The sequence below is a fragment of the Protopterus annectens genome, chromosome 11.part0 (genome assembly GCF_019279795.1).
Source record: "Protopterus annectens isolate FY-2018-M chromosome 11.part0, PAN1.0, whole genome shotgun sequence".
Taxonomy (NCBI): Eukaryota; Metazoa; Chordata; order Ceratodontiformes; family Protopteridae; genus Protopterus; species Protopterus annectens.
Genome location: NC_056745.1, coordinates 1,525,314,819 through 1,525,338,873, shown reverse-complemented (window position 1 = coordinate 1,525,338,873; position 24,055 = coordinate 1,525,314,819).

Below are 24,055 nucleotides of genomic sequence, written 5' to 3'. Positions count from 1 at the left end.
AATTTGCTTAGAAGTTTTTCACTGTGGTTTTCTGGGCAGGGGTGGGGTGGGATGTGAATATCCAGTGAGATTAGTTTATGGTCTGATCTTACCAGTGAGGGATACACTTTTGGTCTGGAGCATAGAGTCCCCATGTTGGTGATGATCAGGTCCAGTATGTTTTCCCCTCTTGTGGGAGTGGTAACAAGTTGTTCCATAGCATTTGAGTTTATAAATTCTAGGAACCTTTGGGCTAGGGTGTTGGAGCTAGAGTAATGCTCCCAGTCTATGTTTGGGTAGTTGAAGTCACCCAATATAATGGTGTTTGGAGAGACCTTCATATTTTCCAGTGTTCTCAGGAAGGCCAAGTGGGGTTCCTGGTTTTGGGAGGGTGATCTGTAGCAGGCTATAAACTGGAAGGCAGTTTTACCCACTGTTAGTTGCACATGGATAGTCTCTGATGCTTGCTTTGCCACCAACCTGGAGGTGTGGGTATCTTTGATGAATATCGATACTCCCCTCCTTTGTGGTTCGGTCCAAGTTTTGGGGCCAAAAAGCATGGTATGAGGTATAACCTGGTAGTGCTGGGGTGCTCTCGGGAGCCCTGAACCAGGTTTCTGTTACTGCACAGATATCGATGTTCTCCATGCTAAGGAGAGTTTCGAGTCGTGCATCTTGAGGTTTAGACTTCTGGCGTTGAGTAGCATTACTCTTAGTTTCTTATCCCTTGTGATACCTATGGAGGTGGGTTTGTCTTTTGAGCCTTGCCTAAAAGGCACTATGGGGTAGCAAGAGCCTTTGCCAATATCCGAAAGCCCAGGGTGACAGGTGCAAGCCGTCCTAGCGAAGCATCGTGGCTTGTCGAGCATATCATCCCAAGCTGACAGGCATTGGATCCCTTTGAATGACACCAGTACTTAAGCCAATTGTTGAAATTGATCATCTTGTCTTCATATTGTGGCATCATTCTTGGTGAGGGTAAGATGCTACTCAAGGTCAGGGTCATACCGGCCTGGGCTACATGCTCAGAGAGCTCCTTTATGTCTCTTTTCATGTAGTCCAGGGAGGTATCTCAGGTCATTCACACCAGCATGGACAATGACTGAGTCATATTTGTACTTGCCTTGGAGTGACCTGAGTGCTTGTGTTATGTGGCGGATCCTAGCACCCGACAGGCTGCTCACCGTGACCCTCTCCTTGTTCAGCCTGGTGAGCGGGACGTCAGTGTGCCTGACTATAGAGTCACCTATTACAAGTGTATCAGGTGTGTTGTTTAGTCTTAAGGGCTGTGACTGTTTGGCACACTGGCTTTGTGAGATATGTGTTGCACGTGTTTTGTTTTGTAGCGGCTGCTTGGGTGTCTGCTTTGGAGGTCTCTGCTGCTTCGGCAGATCTATATTTAGAGCCTCCAGTATGTTTTTGTGATTATGTGTTTGGTTTGCTGTCGTGGTAGGTCTATGTGAGACTGGAATTGTAGTGAGTATGGTTTCCTTCTCCTCCTGACTGGTTATGCCAGTACTGAGTTGAGAGAGCTTAGACTCCAGTTTGGCTATATGGTTGCATCTCTCACATGTGTTGGAATTTGTTGGGAGGAGGAGAGGGTTGTCTGTGTACATGAGGCAGTTGTAACATTGCCTCAAGATTCCCAGATTTACCAGCTGGACCGGAGAGGAGATTGACAACTGACCTTTGGACATGCTAGAATAATATTGGGGAATTCCTTAATAATTGAAAACCAGGGCCAGTGGGGAGTGAGGGTGTAGTGCTTTTAATTTTTAGTGCTGACTTATATAATTGCTTTAGTGAGCAAGTGCCAGGTAACTTAAGTGCAATGTGTTACAGGTAACTTAAATGCAAAAACGACAAACAGTAACTTTCTTTCAAGTGAAACAAGGAAATAAGTACAGTAAGCAATGCAGATATCACTAGTGAGCCACAGAAGCGCTGAGAAGCCTAGGTGGAATTAGCGTTCCAGGGAAATAACAAGCAAACAAACAACAAGCATATAAACAAAGCTATATTCAGCAGGCCTGGATCTAGTCTATGCTACAGCAAACAAGTTAACAGTACAGTGTAATGATATCATTGTGGGTATATTCGAGCATGCATGATGCATTAACTATGATTGTCATTGTAGTTTTGTATACACCAGTGTTAATTCCTAAAGTGTACTTTCTGCACATGTGCCACATGGCTATTGTGTATACTTGTGTCTGCATGTGTTGGGGTGTGGACAGTACATGTGTGATGTTTGCAGCACAGAGTTGCAGGTGTACATTTGTGAACATGGTTAGCATGAACATGACATGGTTTGACAGTATGCTGTGGGTGATACGGTTTCCATATGTCAATGGTCTGCATTATGGTACTATACACAGCCTACATAGCCTGACTTTCTATGGTCATTACATGGTGTCTCCTCAACTGATACACAGATGTAGGAACCTGGTGTCAGTGATATCCCTGCAGTACTACACTATACCAGTAGCCATTCTTACTGAGCCCCACACATCCCTGGGAACAATACTCTTTAGCATATAGCAGTCTCACGTACATGTCAACACACTACGGATATGTCCATCCACGACTGCAAATGCATACAGTGGCCTACAATGCATTCTACACATGACACACCTAACCACCACAAGGGTATCATACAGACAGATACCTGTTGTCCAAGCCATTCTGTACTGCTGTAATGCAATTGTAGCATTGTCATCGGCATGTAGTTAACATAGTATTCCAACAGTACCATGTAGGAGGTAACACCCATCATGTAGAACAGGTAATGGTGTGTACATGTGGACAAGTGTTATCTTGTCTATCCTGTGATATTCACATTTCCAAAGGTATTCTGCAGTCCAACGGTGTATCACCTAAGCAAGATAGTGTCTGTATGCATATCAGCAACAGTTGCCATACACCTACACTGGATGTCCATCACTCACAGACTTTGCTGTGTTTTAACATGTCTGACATATACTCCAGACATGAACCACACCCACATTAATCTATCAAAGCTTTCATGGGTGTGTGTCACATAGTTGGCCTAGGACACAGATCACTGCAGTAGCCTGCATTGTCACCAACATACATGTATGGCCTAAGGTCTGGTAAGCTGTGGCACATGCTGGCAATGGTAACAACTGTAATCATATGAGGCAGGCTTCACACATAGGAACTATTAAAGGTCACAGGTACATATCTGTATGTGGCACACACATACCTGATGTGTGCATTGAAATTACTGTTATAATTATGTCATGCAATAATAAAAGCAAAATACACAACACATTGACAAACACACACATGTCATTTGTAGGATTCAAACACCTACCTAACTATGTTATGATACTTGAGAGGAACGCATTAGCACAGCGCGCTATTCGCATTACTGGATGAGTTCCCTTCTCCTGCTGTATATATAGTGTGCTGACATCATCAGCCTTTCCAAAGAGGAATGTACATCTTTTAGTGTGTTATCCCAGTCTTCAAAAAGGCCATTCCTTTCACAGAGAATTGCATACATACACACACTCCTACCACCCCCCCCCCACACACAGCGTTTGCTGAATTCAAACCCCTACCTAACTATGTTGTGATACTTGAGAAAGACGCATTAGCACAGCACGCTATTCTCATTACTGGATGATTTCCCTTCTCCTGCTATATTTATAGGGTGCTGACATCATCAGTATTTCCAAAGAGGAATGTACATCTTTTAGTGTGTTATCCCAGTCTTCAAAAATGCCATTCCTTTCACAGAGAATTGCATACATACACACCCCCCTGCCACCCCACACAAACACACAGCATTTGCAGGATTCAAACCCCTACCTAACTATGTTATGATACTTGAAAGAGATGCATTAGCGCAGTGCACTATTCGCATTACTAGATGTTTTCTTTTCTCCTGCTGTATTTATAGGGTGCTGACATCATCAGTCTTTCCAAAGAGGAATGTACATCTTTTACTATCCCTCAGTATGGGGGATAACAATATCTGTGCATTAACAGACGCCTAGTTCAGGGTCACATATGCACACTGGCACTGTCAGCTTATGTTCTATACCATGCTTTGTGACCACAGGACTTGTAACACACAACACAAGTAGGGGGTGTATCCATATACATCACAGATACACACACCTCTGGGTTGGTACCACTGCACTAAGCATGACAGGCCATACATATACAACTACCATTGTGCAAAACTGCCTTTTGGTTTGGTGTGTAGTTCAGACCACCCCCGCATACCCAGGAACTGCACTCGGCTTTCCTGAGAACAGTGTAGGATATGAAGGTCTTCACACACACCATGATAGTGGTTGACTTCAGGTACACAAATATTGACTGGGAATACTACTCAGGCCCTCAACAACATCACCCTACAGCCACTACAATTTGTGGATCCATGTGCTATGGCACAACCAGCCACCACACCCACAAGGGGGAATACATATTGGACCTGATCATTACCAACATGGGGACTCTATGTTCCACACCAAAGGTAGAACCCTCATTGTTAAGATCAGACCATAAACAACTTTCCCTGGACATCCATATCCCATCCCCACCCCCAGCCAAGGACATCACTGTAAAGAATTTCTCAAAAGCAGACTTTGCACTTGTGAAGACTGGGGTGGAACGCTTCAAAGGCCCCGTGCTGGAGGATAATACAGCCCAATCTGCAGAATCCTTTACAAACGCATTGTATGAGCACCTGCAGGTATGCTTTGATCATGCTATCCCAAATAAAACCATGACTCCTCCAAAAGAGGAGACCTGTCTGGTTGACCCCGGCATATATAAGCTGTACAACAGAAGGAGGAAGCTACTACATAACAGAGCAATATCCCACAGAGGGAGGGCATCTCTGAACAGTATTAGCAAGACACTTCAATCCCTCATATAATCATCACTTGCACATTTTGACAGTGAAATTGACCAGACACTACAGATAATTACAAGGCCTTCTTTAGTTATGTCAGGAATATATGTGGAAACAACCCAGATATGCTCTGAATTGTTGCATAACAGCACAAAATATGCCAAACCTACGGACATAGCCTACACCCTGGCAGACAGAGTCTGCACAAACACCCCCCCCTTTACCCACCAAGGGTACAGATGCCCATCCCAAATGAATGTAACCTCCCTGACATCACAGATGCACAGTTGAAAGGTGCCCTCTCCACAGCAAATAACACAGCATATGTATGGGACCGGACGGTGTCCCAGGCTGTGTCCTACACGAGCACTGAGTGGAACTGAACACTCACATTAAGTCACTGTTCCAACTTAGCCTTACTACAGGATATGTACCCTGAGAATGGCATACAGATACAGTGCTCCCACTCCAGAAAGGTGGTGCCACAACGGACCACAGGAACTATCACACCATAAGCCTGACTAGTGTGGTAGAAAAAGCTATGGAGCGTATTATCATGGAAGTCATAATCAAAAACATTATGAGCCTCCAGACAGTGGATCATACACAATTCGGCTTTGTTAAGGGCAGATCTTACCTCTTACACATAGTTCATATCTTTGAAATGGTTACTGAAGCCATGGATGAGGGCAAGGTAGTTCACACAGTCTACCTGTACCTTGCAGAAGCCTGCAACACAATACCCCACTCAGGCATCATACATATCATTACCAGCTTAAATATCAACCCCTATATCACTAGATGTGTTGCTATCTGCCTCAGAGATGGAACCCACATGGTCAGAATTGCAGGTGCCATGTCCAATTCCAGACCAGTTACAACTGGTGTCTCACTGGGCTCAGTTGTGGGACCTGTCCTGTTCAGTATGTACTTCTCTGAGGTTCAGACTAACACGGGGGGATTATGTCTAACAAACGTCACAGATGACTGCTAACCGGGGGCCATAAGCAACACTGCAGCTGACACATGCTTCCTCCATAAGGGTCTCACAGAGATGGATGCTTGTTGCCAGAACCATGGCCTCGTGCTAAATGCTAAGACATGCATAGTCATCCCTTTGGGGAAAACAAGGTGCACACAAATCACCACATAAGTGGTAATCCATTAAGTACAGAAGATGTATTTACAGATTTGGGGACCAACATAGATCGTAACCTCTCCTTTGCTAATCACATTGACAGAGTCATTGCAAAGACCTTTATATAGCCCTCCTTATCACATGGGGGTTTGCATGTAGATCATGGGAGGTCATTGTGGCCTTCTACTAGTCACTCATCAGGCCCATGTTTGACTACAATGGCCCTTTTGGGGTGTACCTTACCCAACACCTGCAGCAACTACAGTGTCCACAACAGTACCTCCCCAAGAGGATCATGGGCTACACACAGATGTCCTATGCAGCTCAACTAAAGGATCTCCAGCTCTACTCAGTTGCTTAACGCCTACTCAGAGGTAATCTATGCCTGACGTACACAGCCATGTCAAACCCAGAAGTAATGGACATGCTCCACCTCATAACATCCAAGACCCTTAGAGCTACACACTCCAGGGTCTTAAACCTCAGCACAAAACTAAATAGGACATGCTGCAGGGACCGATTCATTACTCAGAGGCTCCCCTCACTCTGGAATTGAATCCCAATTAAAGTTAGACATAGCCCCTTGCCAACCCTCTTCCAGCAAAATTCAGCCACATGGATGGGAGATTGCAAATTCATCCCTGGGATCTCCACTGTGTCCCTGCTTGACAGAGGCACAGCAAACTAGCCTTAAAGGGTGCCTTCTGTGACCTACTTTACAGAGGCACAGTAGGCTACTCTACTGGGGAGGTGGACACCAAATACACTCTGCCTAGGCTTATAAATTCCCTAGGGCAGACAGCCTAGCATCGACCTCTGCACCTATGTTTATGTTGGGGATGCACAATATTTGTTGCTGATACTGTTTGCAGGTCTTTATTGCCATAGCTTTCCCAGTTTCTATGAACAACTTGTGTATCTGCATAACATGTTTGATCATGACAGGGTTCCAGTATATTAATATATGTGTCTGTTGTCATTTAACTGTGTGCACAGGGCAGATTGCTGGATCGTGGGAGGTTCCTGGCTTAACACATACAACTGCCAGATAGGCCGACTGCTATACTCAGACATGGCCTAAGTGTGTGAGCATGCCCAGTTCAGGCTTTCCATGGTTTGTTGCCTGACATATGTCTCATTTATCCAAGCGTGTGAGCATGCCCAGTGTGACCTTTCCATATGTTGTGATCTGAAGTCCACTACATTTGTGGCTGTGTGTGAACATGACCAATATTGACATTTACACTGTGTGTGTTGGAAGTCATGTTGTGTTCTTACTGCCAGACTCCTTTGTGTCATAACTCAACAGGGATTGTGCTGTGCCTGCAGGGTTTCCATGGGATAGTTTGCAAAGACTTGTCAACATTCTTTCATACTGGCTGAACACTGCAATACTGTCATGGTGTACTGGTTCAGTGCTTTCACTGTGGTGCACAGTATCGTGGGTTTGAGTCCCATCACTGCTTTAAATGCTCATACTGAGCAGACCAGACTGGTTAAGGGCCAGTTGTGCAACTATGAGCATGTTGCATTTTGTTCATCTATGGCCTACTTAAACCAGGCTTGTCCAACATTGCTGTGTATTCACTAACTTGGGTGGACATTGCCAAACATTACTCCACATTGACCACAGTTGTACTAGTTGGTGTGTGTGATTCTCTTCATATGTTCATACTAGGCTATCTGCCCTAGGGCATTTATAATCCTAGCCAGAGTGTGTTTGGCTTTCAACACACATTTTAAGTGGAGTTTGCCATGACATTTTTCAAGGTTAGTATACTCTGCCTCTGTCTAACAGTGACATAGAAGTGATACCCAGGGTAAACCTACACTCTCCCATCCACTCATCCAGATTCCTCTTGAAGAGAGTCAATGAGGGACTCTGGCTAACCTGGAGTGGGAGTTTACTCAAGAGTGGAGGGAGCCTCTGGGTTATGAATCTGTCACTCCAGCATGTCCTATTTATTTCAGTCCTGAGGTTCAGGTCTCTTGAGCGTGTAGCTTAATGGGATTCTGATTTTCCAAGGTGCAGCATGTCCATTGATTCCAGGTTGGACATGGCTTTATACATCAGGCACAGATCACCTCTGGACAGGTGGTATGCCACTGAGTGGAGCTGCACTTTCTTTAACCGGGCAGCAAATGGCATGTGTTTGAGCCCTTTGATCCTCCTGGTGAGGTACTTTTGTGATCTTTCCAGCTGCTTCAGGTGTCTGATAAGGTACATCCCACAAGGGGCATTGTACTCAATTATGGGCCTGATGAGGGATGAGTAAAGAGGCACAATGACCTCCCCTGATCTAGATGTGAATACCTTCATGATTAGGTGGGCTATATGAAATGTTTTTCTAAACACTTTGGCCACGTGGTTGTCAAATGAGAGATTGCTATCAACTTGGGTCCCCAGGTCCCTTATCACTTCTTCCATACTTAATGGGTTACCACCTATGTGGTAATTTGTGGGCACTTAGTTTTTGCCAAAGGGGATGACTATACACTTTTTTGCGTTTAGCTTGAGGACATGGCTCTGGCACCAGTTGTCTGTTTCTATGAGGCCCTTTTGTAGCATGCTTGTGTCAGCTGGAGGGTCGATTATGGCGCCCAGTTTGCAGTCATCTGCAAACTTGTTCGGCCACAGTCCTTCTGTGTTGGCCTGTACCTCCGAGAAATATATACCAAACAAGGGAGGCCCCAGAACTGAGCCTTGTGGGATGCCACTTGTCGCTGGTTTGGGGTCTGACATGGCTCCAGCATTTCTGAGCATGTGGGTTCTGTCCTTGAGCCAGTTTACAACCCATCTAGTGACATAGGGGTTTATATTGAAGCTGGTGAGCTTATCTATAATGACCAAGTGGGGTATTGTATGGAAGGCTTTTGTGAGGTCCAGGTAGGCTGTGTGGAGCACCTTCCCATCGTCAATGGCCTTGGTGACTGTTTCAAATGACTCAACCAGGTTTAAGAGGCAGGATCTGCCCTTAACAAAGCCAAACTGGGTAGGATTCAGTGTCTGTAGGTCCCCAATATCTTTATTTCTGAGGTCCATGATGATCCTTTCCATAGCTTTGCAGACCAAGCTAGTCAGGCTTCTGGGGCAATAGTTTGCAGTATCCATTGAGGCACCACCTTTGTGGAGAGGGACCACTGTTGCTGTACACTACTCTTTGGGTACATATCCTGTGGTAAGGCTGAGATTGAACAGTGGTTTTATGTTTGTGTTCAATTCTTCTTGGGGTTCATGTTGGACACAGCTCAGGACACCGTCAGGTCCCAATGATGCTGTGTGTTTTGCTTTGGAGAGGCTGGCTGTAACCTGAGGATCTGAGATGTCAGGGAGCCAGCACTCTGCTGGGATAGATATTTGCCCTTTTGGTGGGGGGGGGGGGGGAGTTTGCACTGAACCTGTCAGCTCGGATGTTGGCAATGTCTGTAGGTTTGGTGTATTGTTTGTCATTTTGGACTAATTCTGAGCATATCTGGGAATTCCCACCCAGGTTCCTACCATAACTAAAGAAAGCCTAGTGATTATCCTTAGTGTCCTGTACAATTTTTATCTCAAAGAAGGCCTTAGACGATTTTATGTGTGGCCGTATTTTTTCAATAATACTGATCAGAGATGCCTTCCCCTTTTGGGATTTTGCTCTATCATATAGTAGCTTCCTCCTTGTATTGTATGTTTTTTTTATGGCTGGGGTCCACCAGACAGGATGCCTGCCTTTGGAGGATTGGATCTTGGTTTTATTTGGGATTGCATGATCCATGCATTCCTGAAGGTGTTCATAGAATGCGTTTATAAAGGGTTCTGAGGTCTGAGCCGTATTTTCCACAGGCACAGGGGCTGTGAAGGATTCCACCTCGGTTTTGAGGAGTGTGACATTTGCTTTAGTGAACATTTTTCACTGTGGTTTTCTGGCCATGGGCTGGGGTCGGGATGTGAATATCCAGTGAGATTACTCTATGGTCTGATTTTACCAGTGAGGGATACACTTCTGGTCTTGGGCATAGAGTCCCCATGTTGTTGATGATCAGGTCCAGTATGTTTTCCCCTCTTGTGGGAGTGGTAGCAAGTTGTTCCATAGCATTTGAGTTTATAACTTCTAGGAACCTTTGGGCTAGGGTGTTGCAGCTAGGGTAATGCTCCCAGTCTATGTTTGGGTAGTTGAAGTCGCCCAATATAATGATGTTTGGGGAGACCTTCATATTTTCATGTGTTCTCCAGTCAGCCAAGTGTGGTTCCTGGGTTTAGGAGGGTGATCTGTAGCAGGCTATGAACTGGAAGGCAGTTTTACCCCCTGTTAGTTGCACATGGATAGTCTCTGATGCTTCATGCTGTGCCACCAACCTGGGGGTGTGGGTATCTTTGACAAATATTGATACTCACCCTCCTTTTGTAGTTTGTTCAATGTTTTGCGGCTGTAAAGCATGGTATGAGGTGTAACCTGTTAGTGCTAGGGTGCTCTTGGGAGCCTTGAACCAGGTTTCTGTTACTGCACAGATATCAACATTCTCCATGCTGAGGAGAGTTTGGAGTGCATGCATCTTGCAGTTTAGACTTCTGGCATTGAGTAGCATTACTTCTAGTTTCTTATCCCTTGTGATACCTATGGAGGTGGGTTTGTCTTTTGAGCCTTACCTAAAAAGGCACTATGGGGGTGACAAGAGCCTTTGGCAATATCCAAAAGGCCACAGGTGACAGGTGAGAGACATCCCTAGCGAAGCATCATGTCTTGTCGAGCATGTCATCCCAGGCTGACAGGCATTGGATCCCCTTTCACTGACACCAATACTTAAGCCAATTGTTGTAATTGATCATCTTGTCTTCATATTGTGGCATCATTTTGGTGAGGGTAGGATGATACTCAAGGTCATCAAGTTTGCATATACTACATGGTGGTAAATGCTGTTTAGCACTACCTTACATTGCTTAACACATGGCAATCATGCCTCAGGTGGTGCTGCAGGGCTGCCTATGTCGGATGCACATACTACACTCCCTGCACATGTTTGAAAGCAGGTTGTGTCAACTTAGGCATCCCTTTCACTATATGTGGGAGTCAGAGAGAGGTATCATTGCCAGGGTTCCTACTGAGCCAGTGTATGTGCTATGCATTGCCTTTTTGCCAAGGTCAAGGCATACTGGGCACACCTCCTTCTGCCTACTGGGGCAGGCTCAGGTTATTCCTCCTCCGAGTCACGCTCTGCCTGTGATGGCCTTGGCAATGGTGGGGGGCTGTTTGGCCCTGGCCTATGCTGGTCCTGCTGCAGCTGTTTTCACATAATCATATTATGTAGCGTAACACATACCATGACAATTTGGGTACATGTAGTTGGTGAGTATTGCAAGGCTCCACCAGATGTGTCCAGGCACCGGAACCGTGACTTGAGCAAACCAAACACATGCTCAATTACATTTCGTGTTTGTGCATGTGCCTCATTATGGCATTCCTATTCAGGTGTGTGTGCGTTTCTGATGGGTGTCATCAGCCACGGCTCCAGTGCATAGCCAGCATCCCCCACTAAGTGACCATGTGGGTTGTCCCCATTGGCAAATGTCTGGTACAGTTGCATCAGATTCCAGATATGGGAATCATGATAGCTTCAAGGGCAGCCAGCACACACATTCATTATTATGCCCTGGGCATCACACATGACCTGGCAGTTGATGGAGGGGAAGCCCTTGCGGTTAATGTAGGCCCTACCCCGCTCACCGGCTGGTGCTTTGATGCGTATATGCGTGCAGTCTATTGCATCCACTACCTCAGGGTATTCTGCTATTTGCTGGAAGAGATGTATATTGCTGGCCAATACCTCACAGAAATTGGGGAAATATACATGATCACCGAGATGTGCTGACATGGCATCCAGGAACTGGTGCAGTACCCTGGATGCTGATGCCTGTGATATCCCCATCATATCACCAGTTGGTCTCTGGAAGGTACCTGTTTCTAGTATTCTTAGCCCAACACATACCTTGGTTTCCACTGGGATGGGTTCCCCTCTGTTGGTTCTGTGTGTGAGGCGTGGCCTGCACAGCTCAACAATTTGCTGCAGGAGGTCTCTGTCCACTCTATAGCACTCCACTATCTCCAGCTCATGTAACCCCTGGTAGGTGACTCTGGGCCTGTACACTCTTCTCCGTCTCCTCACTGTGGGTTGTCCGGCAGCATTTGCATTGTCACCACCCTCAGCATGTTGCATATGTTACCTTATAACAGCAATGGCAGCCCCTAGCATTTTTGTCTGAGTGTAGCTTTTTCAGTTTTCACTTTTAGTAGCTTACTCCAGTGTTGCCGTGTCTCTTGAGAGTAACAAACTGCACTGTTGTTTGCAGAGTTTTAAGTGCTGGGCTGGGCTAGTGTTCTGCCTGTGTAATTGCCTGGTTCTGATTGTTTTCACCTGCTAGCTCCACTAGTATTCCCTGGTAGCTTCCTACTATTTGTTGTGCTTCCTTTTTCCTTTCTGTTTCCTCAGGGGAGAGCAACGTGCATACAAGCACATACATGCTCACAGCATCTCACATGCGCGCACACATGCTTAGACAGACTACAACTTGCTTATTTGGGTCAAAATGCGCGCACACCAGTGCAAATGCACTTACAGGTCTTTGAACAGCCTTATACATGCTTACTCCGGCTTACATGCGCACACTCATGCTTTCACGCGCACACTCTGTCATACTCGGGTTTACAGGCGCTATCACGCTCGCATACCCGCTCAGCAAGAAACTTTAGTGTTATCCACAGTATACACCTTCCATTTCTTGGCTTTCCCTGGCCTACCTGTTGACACACCTCTTTCCGTGATGTCTGACAGCTGACACATGCCACTCTGCTCCTATGAGCTTCACTACTTTCATACATACCCCCCCCTTGTGATGTCACCTATCTCCTACTCTGTTACTCCCCATATCCTACTCCTACACTCCACTGACTGTGCTCATTTGCTATGTAAAAGTGCGATTCACTATCCTAACACTCATTTACATAGGATTGCCTACTAATGCTTGGTTACATGTCTTAGACTGGGCTTCTCCCCTTAGCAACCCCTAATTGGTGGCCGTGTTGTCTTCAGCCTGCTATTCCCTTACATTGTAATTTAACAGTTTTCATAGATTCCACGTTTGTGGCTTTTATTTTCTTATTTTATTAATTTTTTTAGCGCACCCCATTTGTGCAGCACTGCGCTACGCTTAAACATCGGAAATCACCGAAAAAAAATAAATGTATTTTTATTTTAATTTTGCATCTGGGAACTTTTCCAATGGCTGTATATTTGGCCATTGGCATGCTTCCTCAACCATATGCAACATTTATTTGGAGCTGACAAGGCTCCATTGTACTATTTATTTATTTTACATTTGTTGACCGAGCTAGTCTAGCTGGATACATGTCCTTTTTCAGTAGAGGCCCAGGGAGATAAGCTCCAAGACATGGTCTAAATACAATAGTACAAGTTCAAACAACACAGAAAAAAATATCAATATACTAATAAAAATAGCAACTTTAAAAAAGGAAATAAAACTCATCAACAATGGTATTAAGTAATTAACGGTACAGAGTTTGTAACAGGATATATTATTGAGGAAAAAAATCATAAAGCAGTGAAATTTCAAGTATGGAGACATGTCAGGTTAGGTCATAGTTAAACAAAGGAAGTTAGGTGAGTAGTAATGTAGCAAAGGAGTTATTTAAGAAGAGAAAGTAAAAAGAGGATATAAAAAAAGAAAAGGGGTAGATAAGAAAAGTATGATAAGATGGAAAAAAGTAGCAGAGGCTTGTAAGCACTGGATAGGTTAGATAACTTAGATAAATTTTCTGGATGCATATAATGACTTGTTGCTGGAAATAATTGAAAAGGGAGAGAGACTGGGATTTTTTGCACCACTGATGTCAAAAAGTTACATGTAAAATATCCTAGAATGGCTATTTGCAGAACGGTACTCAGTTGTCAACTGAGTACATTTCTGCAGCTAACACGGCTCCTACTCGGACAGGTTTGTGCTTCCTGGATCGCAAATTTACCTCATCTGCATGCCTTTCGGCTTTAAGTGAGGTAATTTGCATATCCCAGCCCTGTCTGTGTAGGAGACGTTTTAGGAGCTCTCTTACACGCCCCTACAAGCTGTTCCTGGATCACTCATCGGACATGATGGCTGCATGGAGTCTTACTCTACTCGTACACTCCATGCAAGCCACCATGAATCCGGCCCACTGTGTGTCAGTGCAAACTCCAACAGCTGTAAAATATAACTTGTTCTGGGACCTTCCCCCAATAGTCTGGCTACTGCTTCCAGACCCCACCGATGAGAAATATTGGTATACAAGGACTTAACATTAAGTTGCCCAGAAAAAATCCTCTTGCCACTCAGTACCTCCCAAAGTGTCTGTGAGCTCTTTACCATTTCTAATGTGAGAAGGGACTCACTTCAAATGCTTGTTCAATTGTGCATCCAGAAAAATGCCAATATTCTAGAGATATTCCCCTACCCCTGGGTCTACCAGGGGGATTTGTTAAGTCCTTGTGTACCTTGGGAATGGCATAAAACATAGCCATTCTAGGATATGTAACATTTTGACATCAGTGGTGGAAAAAATCCCAGTCTCTCTCCCTTTTCAATTAATTCCAGCAACAAGTCATTATATGCATCCAGAAAATTTGACTGCACCTGTTCATAAACACCAATGTCCTGCAACAATTCCTTCATCATATTGTTGTATTTCACTCTAGACATTATTATCCAATTACCACCCTTATCTGCCTGTGCAAAAACATACCCTAGGATTCATAAAGCTTGCACCAGGTACAGGCGTAGCATTCTAATACCAAATATGGCCGCCGAGTGATCCGGGTATGAGCTGCTCCTGTGTGCACTACCTGAGTACACTACGCCTGCACAACTCCTGGGCCCTGTATGCTAATTATCCCATGTGCAGCAGTGTAGCATGCAAATGAAGGTATGTAGTGATCCAGGAAGTGGTGCAGCCATAGTGTAGGCATGCAGAAATGTAAATCGTAGAAAATGGTTTACATTTTTGCAAACATAAAATCGGAGCCATGGCAGCCGACCAAACACATATATTATATTGTTAATATATGCCAATGGCTAAATATACAGCCATTGGCATAAAAAATGTACAAAATATAAAATTAACATTTAATATATATATAGTCGCACTATTGCAACATGGAAGTGCAGGGCAGCAGTGCGCAAAATGGATTGCAAGGAAAATATAAAAATATAGAATAAAACTGCAATGTAACACATATCAGATGTCCCCATAATAGTCAATGGCAGGCATGCTACACCATACAATGGCACAAGGGTTGGTAAGGGGCTGTGACAGTGTTATGGGCGGTAGCTATGGATTAGTAGGCAATGCCATGGAAATGAGAGGAGTAATAGTGAATCACAGATTCCCCAATGGTGTAAGGATGCACCTCACAGCACAGCATTATAACAGTGAGGTGTGCCCTTGAGATAAAGATGACATCAAGAGAGGGGTGTGTCGCCATTGCTGTAAGCACATTGGAGCATTGCTAAACCGGTTTGCCCCTAGCTAGGCAAAGCTGCAGGGTAGGGGTGTGTTGAATTGGCCATAGCTTTGCTTAGCTGAAAGTAGACAATGTAACCGAGTATGCATGTGAACGGAAATGAAAACGCACGTAAACCCGGTAAATGGGTTTCTGCTGTGCACACTGTAGCTGAAACAGGAAGGATATAGGAAAGAAATAAGGAAATGCTGCAGCAGTAAAATTGGAGTTGAAATGACTAAGCAACACCTAGGAGCCTACAGTGGGCCATTGACGAAAGCTAACAAGGCTGCAAGCAGCTACCTGCAGAACAGGAAAGGGGATGGGCTGTACTGCAATGAAAACAGTAAAGTGTCAAAGCAGAACAAAGCCGATTTGCAGTATATCAGCTACAAGACACATTTTGCCATGACTGGGTAGGGAAAGCACAAAACAAGAAAGATGGCAGGTGGATGCATGCCTGATAATGGGAGGGGATCCAGGTTTAAAAGTGAATTAAAGGGCAACAGATTAATCAAGGCAGGCAAGCATATCTCCACTGTAAAGGCCCCACACTTCCAATGCTCATTTTAAAACCCATAATTAAGACACGCTGCAGCTGGAATAGCTCATACACACCGACTGACATCAGCAGCATCCATAGCACAATAGTATAAAGTCTGAAAGCACCACACACACATTTGTGTATTCCCATACACTCTGCACCAGTGGTGTATACAGATGGGGAACTTTTAGTATGTACATGTTAGGGGCTGCCATAGCTTTGATCCACCAGCATGTGTTGGAGACTGAAGGTGGTGTGGAGGATGATGCACACGACCACCTCAGGCACCAGAGGAGGAGGAGAGTGTGCAGACCCAGGGTAGCCTACCAGGGGCTACATGATCTGGAGATAGTAGTGCATTACAAGGTGGACAGGGGCATCCTACAGCAATTTGTGAAGCTGTGCCGGCCACGCCTCAGAGCCAGAACAAACAGAGGGGAACCCATCCCAGTGGATACGAAGGTATGTGTAAGTCTGAGAATACTAGCTACAGGTACCTTTTAAAGACTAACTGGGAATATCATGGGGATCTCACAGGCATCAGCATCCAGGGTACTACACCAGTTCCTGGATGCCATGTTACACATGCCAATGAGCACATATACTTCTCCCAAATGCAGGAGGAGTTGGCAGGCAATATGCGTCTCTTCCACCATGTGGCAGAGTACCTGGAGGTACTGGGTGCAATAGACTGCAGGCACATACACATCAAGTCACCACCCAGTGAGCAGGGTAGGTGATACATAAACCGCAAGGGATACCCCTCCATCAACTGCCAGGTTGTGTGCAATGCCCAGGGCATTACCATGGATGTGTGTGCTGGCAGCCCTGGAAGCTATCATGACTCCCACATCTGGCATGGCTCACAGATGTAACACTTATTTGCCGGGGTGGGGCATCCCAAATGGCCACCTGGTGGGGGATGCTGGCTATGCACTGGTACCGTGGATGATGACTCCCATCAGAAATGCACACATACACCCATGAAGGAACACCATAATGAGGCACACGCACAAACCAGAATCATCATAGAGTGTGTGTTTGGGGTGCTGAAATCATGGTTCCATTGCTTGGACATATCTGGTGGAGCCTTGCAGTACTCTCTAGGCACGTGTGCCCACATCTTCATAGTATGTGCCATGCTACACAATATGGTCCTGTGGAAACAGCTGCAGCAGGGACAGAATGGTGAAGGCCTTCACAGCCCACCACCATTGCCAAGGGCCCCACAGGCAGGGGTACTCAGACCATGAACACCCTGAGCCAGCCCCAGTAGGCAGATGGAGGCATGCCCAGTATGCCCATGCCTTGGCAAAGAGGGAACATATAACACACACACTGACAGTGTAGGCACCTAGGGACTGACACCTTTCTCTACCTGCACACACAGTAAAAAATGGATGGCACACACACAAGACTACCTGTAAATTGTCATGTATAGGCAGTCTACTGTGTGCATCCAACATAGGCAGCCCTCAACTATTGCACACACAACTGTCCTTGGCACAAGGTAAATCAACACCTGAACAGTAAATTAATCCATCAGCATGTGCTGATACTGTATATATAGATTCATAGGTAGGTATTTGGCCAACTGCAGGAGGCCATTCATAAGCCCAGCCAAAATATGTCAGCTTTTGCCATTCCATTGATTCATTAACCATCCCTCTGTGGAGCACAGCCAATGGTGGGATCCCTGGGGTGGCACCCCAGCCACTCTTCAAGGTTTATCTTGCAGAGCATTAGTGAGGGGCTCTGTATAATGTAGTTAGGGATGTTGTTCCAAAGTATGGGGAGTGTCTGTGACAGGAATCCGTCCCTCCAGCATCTTCCAGTTATTGTTGTGGCAAGGTTCAGCTCACTACAGTGTGTGGCTTACTGTGACATATTCCTGAAGAATATTGCACTTGCATAACTTCAGATGCATTATGCTGAGCAACTACCTTTGTGCCAAAGAGGAATTCAAATTGCACCTTGTGACAGATCACCCACCATGCCGTGGATTTCCCAACTGTCATAATGTGCTGTAATGGGGAAGATAAGGTCTGAGACAGAAAACCACAATAATGGCTACTCTCAACTAATCCATTATGAACTGGGAAGATTTCTCATGCACTAACACCTGCGCTCAATGCATGTTGGATTCCATCAACCCCAATGACCTGGATCACAGTAGTCGCACAAACAGGGATAACAGTGCTACACTTAGTCAGTCTCCAATGCCAATGTTATGTTTCCTAAGAGCAAAGTGGTGACTGTCATGGCACCCATGCAGATGGACAATGCATGTGCAACTGCTGAATCCTACACAAATGAACCTTAAGCAGTCACATATGTGCAGTGATTTTGCCATTGAAACAGAACAAAAATTCAACCAAACACAAACAAGAAGGCAACCTGGTGGTACCATGCTTTAACTGTACACAGAAGGTAGTAACTGTAGCAAGAGTTAACACACATGAGTGTAGGTGATCCTTTGTCAGCCTCAGTAAGATGCAGATACATCATATAAAACCACACAAAGCTACTGTGAAACTAATCAGCCACATATTATGAGGCCAAGCACAGAGAATTCAATAGCTGTGTCATTATTCGTAATGGCAACAACAAGACCTGATGTGCAGCACAGCATTATGGCATGGGAAGTACTGCACCTACAGAAATAGCACCTGTTCATCCAGATAGGGTCTTGGAGAACCTAAACTCACTCCCACCTCCCCCCAACAGGTACACGTAGTTATATATCCATGTACACTAAAGGGCCCCTGTAATAACAACTATGCAGGTACAAGCTGAACTCTCTAAAGCCATACATACAGCTTTCATGGGACCTGTCAACATCCCAGGGTATATCCTACACAAATGTAAGAACAATCAGCTATCCACATACACATCACGTTCAATCATAGCTCAATGTCAGGCTGTGTACACACTGAATGGTGCACAGCAACAGTTATCACACCCCACAAAGGGGGAGACACAATTGATAATGGGAAATAGTGCACAGCTACCCTGCTGAGTCTGGTCTGTAAGGCCATGAACCATGATCAACATATTTGATGTACTCAGTACAGATGTAAATGACAGTAGGGTTGATTTGCACTGCATATCATGACCTTGCCAGTCGTAGGACACCATCACCCATACTGTGTTCCAGGTACACTCAGTAAACTAGGTGTATATTCCTATGTCATAGGAGTGGTTGGCAAATGGACTGCTGGCAGAACCAACACTACAGAAAGTGTCTGACTAATACACGGACATCAAACCAGTGCCAGCCACAGTAATACAGGGGTTCATTCCTGGTGCTTCACCTCTTTGTTATCTATACCACACAGACTAACACAGAAGGCATCTGCCTATTGATGTTTGCAAATGACTATGAACTAGAAGCAATAGTTGACTCAATGTGTGCTGTGTTCAACATACAGAAAGGCCTTTGTGTGTCAGATGTGTGGTGTGATGTATGGCCACAATTTGACAGCTAAGTATTGCATTGTCATCCCCTATGTTAAAAACCCTGTACCCATGAACTTACCACCTAGGCAGCGGTCAGCATAATGGCAACTGTGTGTGTATGGGATGCAGCTGGACAGTAGTCTTTCCTTTGATAGTTACTTCACCACACCAGTCAGGTAGTCATATGTGGCACCCCTAATCATGACAGGGTGCCATCTATGAATATAGAGATAATTGCTCAGCCATACTCAACATTCATGTGACCCATAATAGATCATATATTTACTTTAAGGGTTATTGCCCATGTGTAGAAGGCCTACACTGCCCTTCCCAATCCCTAGCTCCACTATGTAGCATGCAGCCTACCCTGAATAAAGCCATACCCAACCCAGATATGTTGGACATGCTACACTTAACACATCCTGATCCCAAATAAACACATACTTCATGGATATCCACCTTTCTAGTACAAGTATCACAATATGCCTGACAGATCTCTGTCCCATACACTTAACATACTGTTGCCATACTATGCATCCCTGTCCAGTGAAGCTACACATCACCCCTCTCTGTGACATGGTGTGATGACTGCATGCCAAATATATCAGTGACCGTTTGGATAAGTTTTGTGGCACTACTTGAACTGGCCACTGAAACTTACCAGTCTGTTGCCTACAGCTAGGTGACCTGTCTGCCTAGGCTCATAAATGGCACAGGGCATATAGCCTTCTAGATCACTATGAACATACATGCTATAGTTGATATCCAACCCTGCAAATACCATCAGGCTAGCTATTGTCCCATGTGTTACACATGTGCAACACAGGCAATACATGGCAGGATGCTACACAGCTGTGCATTGCCATGTAGATGAATACGGCAAAACACATACATGCTTGCAAGTCTGCAGGGTCACAGGTCATGTACCTAATGGCTATGTATGACTATATATGTGACATATACACAGTATTAAGGTCAATTACATTAATGTGAACACATCCAGGCATGTGCTGATAGGTAAAGACACCACTACAGGCAAACAGACATGCCCACATCAAGACAACATCCACATGGAGTATGAGCAATGTCATCACATGACACACATATATATGGTGATAACATCACATCACCAGTAAGTGTCAAATGTGTGTGACTTAAACATGTCAGTGGTGTTAGTGTCATGTAGATTTGCAAAGACTTATTTATAATCTTAATAAATGTGATACACATGTATGTTCAGCTGTACTTCTGTACTTCTCTGTTATTTACTGTGACCTGTCTTCATCATTATGTCTTCCAGGTATGCCACGTAGCAGGCTGCCAGTGTATACCCACTTGTAGGATGAGGTCCTTGTCCCATACCTCCTCGACAACCATACAACATTCTTCAGCCATGTGCCACAGGAAGCACAGCAGTGGGATGCCCTGTGGGAGGATCTCCACATGAGGGTAAATGATGTTGGCGGTCACAATTGCACCTATCAGCAGGTGCGCCAACTCTGCACTGACCTCATAAGATGGGTGAAACAGCGTGCTAATGCAATCGCCGGGGAACAACATGCAACAGGTGGGGGCCACTCATCCAGCCCCCACTCACACGTACCGAGGAGCTACTGGCCAACCTGGGGACACCTGCAGACCTCCATCCACCAGCTTTAGCTGGTATTGTGGAGGTGGGTGTCTCTCAACCACCGAGCCTGGAGTTACCTGGTAAGTCAGTACTGCACATATAGCAAAACTATATTTCTGGAGTTGCCTGGTAAGTCAGTACTGCACATATAACAAAACTATATTTCACATAGTTACATGTGTTACTGTACAATATGTAATGTAATATCATATCCAAGGCATGTATGCACACATGCCACATACTATAGTCTGCTACTCTATGTATGCACAGATGTGCATACTCCATAGTATAGTGTATTGCACTGGCTTATGTGCCAACATGGACAATGCACCCTCTAGCGATCACACAGGTGTGGATAATGATCTTACTGCTGTGACACTCCTGTTTAGGTATCTCTGGCATTTTGCAGTGACAACAGCCTGTGTCAGATGAGATTGTTATTATTTACCAGGCTTGATAATCCACAGATCATATTAATTGCATGCTATCTGCCATAACACACTTACACATAATGTATGGTAGTCCTGTTAATAGACACTGGTCAGACCTGCAATGCATCACAGTGGTTACCTATGTGAAACAATTGAAGACTATATTAAAAACATACACTAAACCTTCCAGACTGTCATTGCCAGATGTTTGGACAACTGTGAATACAATGGTGGAGGTGTGTTTCACTGTAGGGACAGGAACTACATATCAGCATTACACATGTACTGTACAAAGAGCATATGTGTGCACACCCTCTAAATGTGTTGGAGCTGGAGTATGACTGACCCACAGGATACACCCTTGTGGATTATACCCTTGCTATGAATGTCACACAATGCCATGTGCTATCTGACATGTCCATGACATGTAGTGGGCTGACTGCAACATTGCTCAACTATCCTACAAAACATGATGTCTTACATCCCATACATACCACCCTTTGTCTGTATAACCCTGTCCTCAGTGGAGCATATGACATTTATGAGTGTATGTCATATGGGATAACACTGACATGTGAAATAGATGGCCATCACAACCATTGGACAAAACATGTGTACACATGGCCATGGAGGATGGCCAGAGACATGAAAGAACACACACAGTAGAAGTGATGCACATGTGTGTACACCCTGTTGTACATTGGCTTGACACAATAAATCTATGATCTTTGTGTAATGGTGATATTGCAGATGTGAAAAACTAGACATCATACAGACCTGTAAACAGCTTGTGTGGGCTTACCATGAAACCACTATATAACATGTCTTGAACATCTTGAGTGTGTCACGACATGAAAGCATTCACCTATACAGTATCCAAATACATACATATGTTGCACAACATACACATACAACCACATCAGGCCACAGATACTGTACATTCACCTTGCTGGTGTCAGACATGCCTGCTCCACATGTGTGTGAGGTACACAGATAACATGTGGGACATAGAGTACTGCTAAGTTAGCCATGTATGGGCAAAGTTGCCAGGCATCAGTAATATGGTTGCAGATGTGCAGGGGTGTCATCCATATACCCTTCTGTGACCTGTGCCACACATTCCACATTAGGGTTTAGTGTGTGTACACCTTAGTGACATGGGTCACATTCCACATTAGATATGTATTGTATGTGAACATAGACATGGCTATGAACTGTGTCAGTAACTCACACTGTATAACAATTGTGAAGCCACATGATGCCCTGCAATGACTATGCACATCAGCTTAATGTGCAGTATGTCACTGCATATTTGTAGGACAGATAGACAACATTGCGTCAGCTGAAGGCCCATGTTAGTATAACACATCCCTGCATTGGGACACCATTACCGTACTGTAGATTGGAAAGGACATCATTGTGTTACATATGTATGCATGTCATTCAACACGTCAGCAGAAGACATGTCATACTACATGTGACTGGCAAGGTCATATGCCACACATCAGGCTGGTGTACTGTAAACCTGTGCTGGTCTGTGGCACCATTGCAAAGTAGGGACAGCCATGTCAAACATGCACAATGTCTGTAGACTCAGCTCAGGGGTAGGTGGAATAATGTTGAACAGACATGCACTGCTTTGGGGAAGATATGCAAGCTAGGGCTCAGGCAAACATAGCATTCAGTCGACATACCCTTCTGCCCATGTCCTCACACATAGGGGCGGTGACCAACACAAAGCATTAGTAGCAGATGTATAAAGGACAGTGATGGTCTGTTAACATGTGGTGTATGTTGCACACACCATGGCAGTGCGGTGCAATGGTGCAAAGTGCATGCATTGTGTTGTAGGTATGGGGCATAGGTTACTAACACAAATGGTCCAATACAGGTATGTATGCTAACCACCACTATAATTGTGTAAGGTGCATGCCGTCTGCTATAACACATGCATGCTGTTGTGTGCAACTCAGGGATTTATGATTACCATTATAATTGTCTAAGCTGAATGCCATCTGCCATATCACCTGCATGTAGCATGTGTCTGTGTGTGCCTGTGTGTGTCTGTGTGTGTTTGTGTATGTCTGTCTGTGTGTGTGTGTGTGTGTGTGTGTGTGTGTGTGTGTGTGTGTGTGTGTGTGTGTGTGTGTGTCTGTGTGTGGTATATTTTGTAATGTGCAGTTCTTGTCTTCCCCTCACAGGTGTTGATGTAGGTGTGTTGCCCTCCTGCGGTCCACCTGATATTAGTGTCCCCACAGACTCTATGATGATGGTAGTATGATTGAGGCACAGACAGGGTTGTCAGGGGTTGAATCTGTGCCATTGGTTGCCATTCCACCTGTATCCCTCTCATCCTCACACACAGTTCTCCTGCCTACACATACCCCATCACCACTAGCCCTAGAGGAAGGACAGTTGGTGGGTGGTAGCATGGAATAGGGAAGTGTGGAGACTA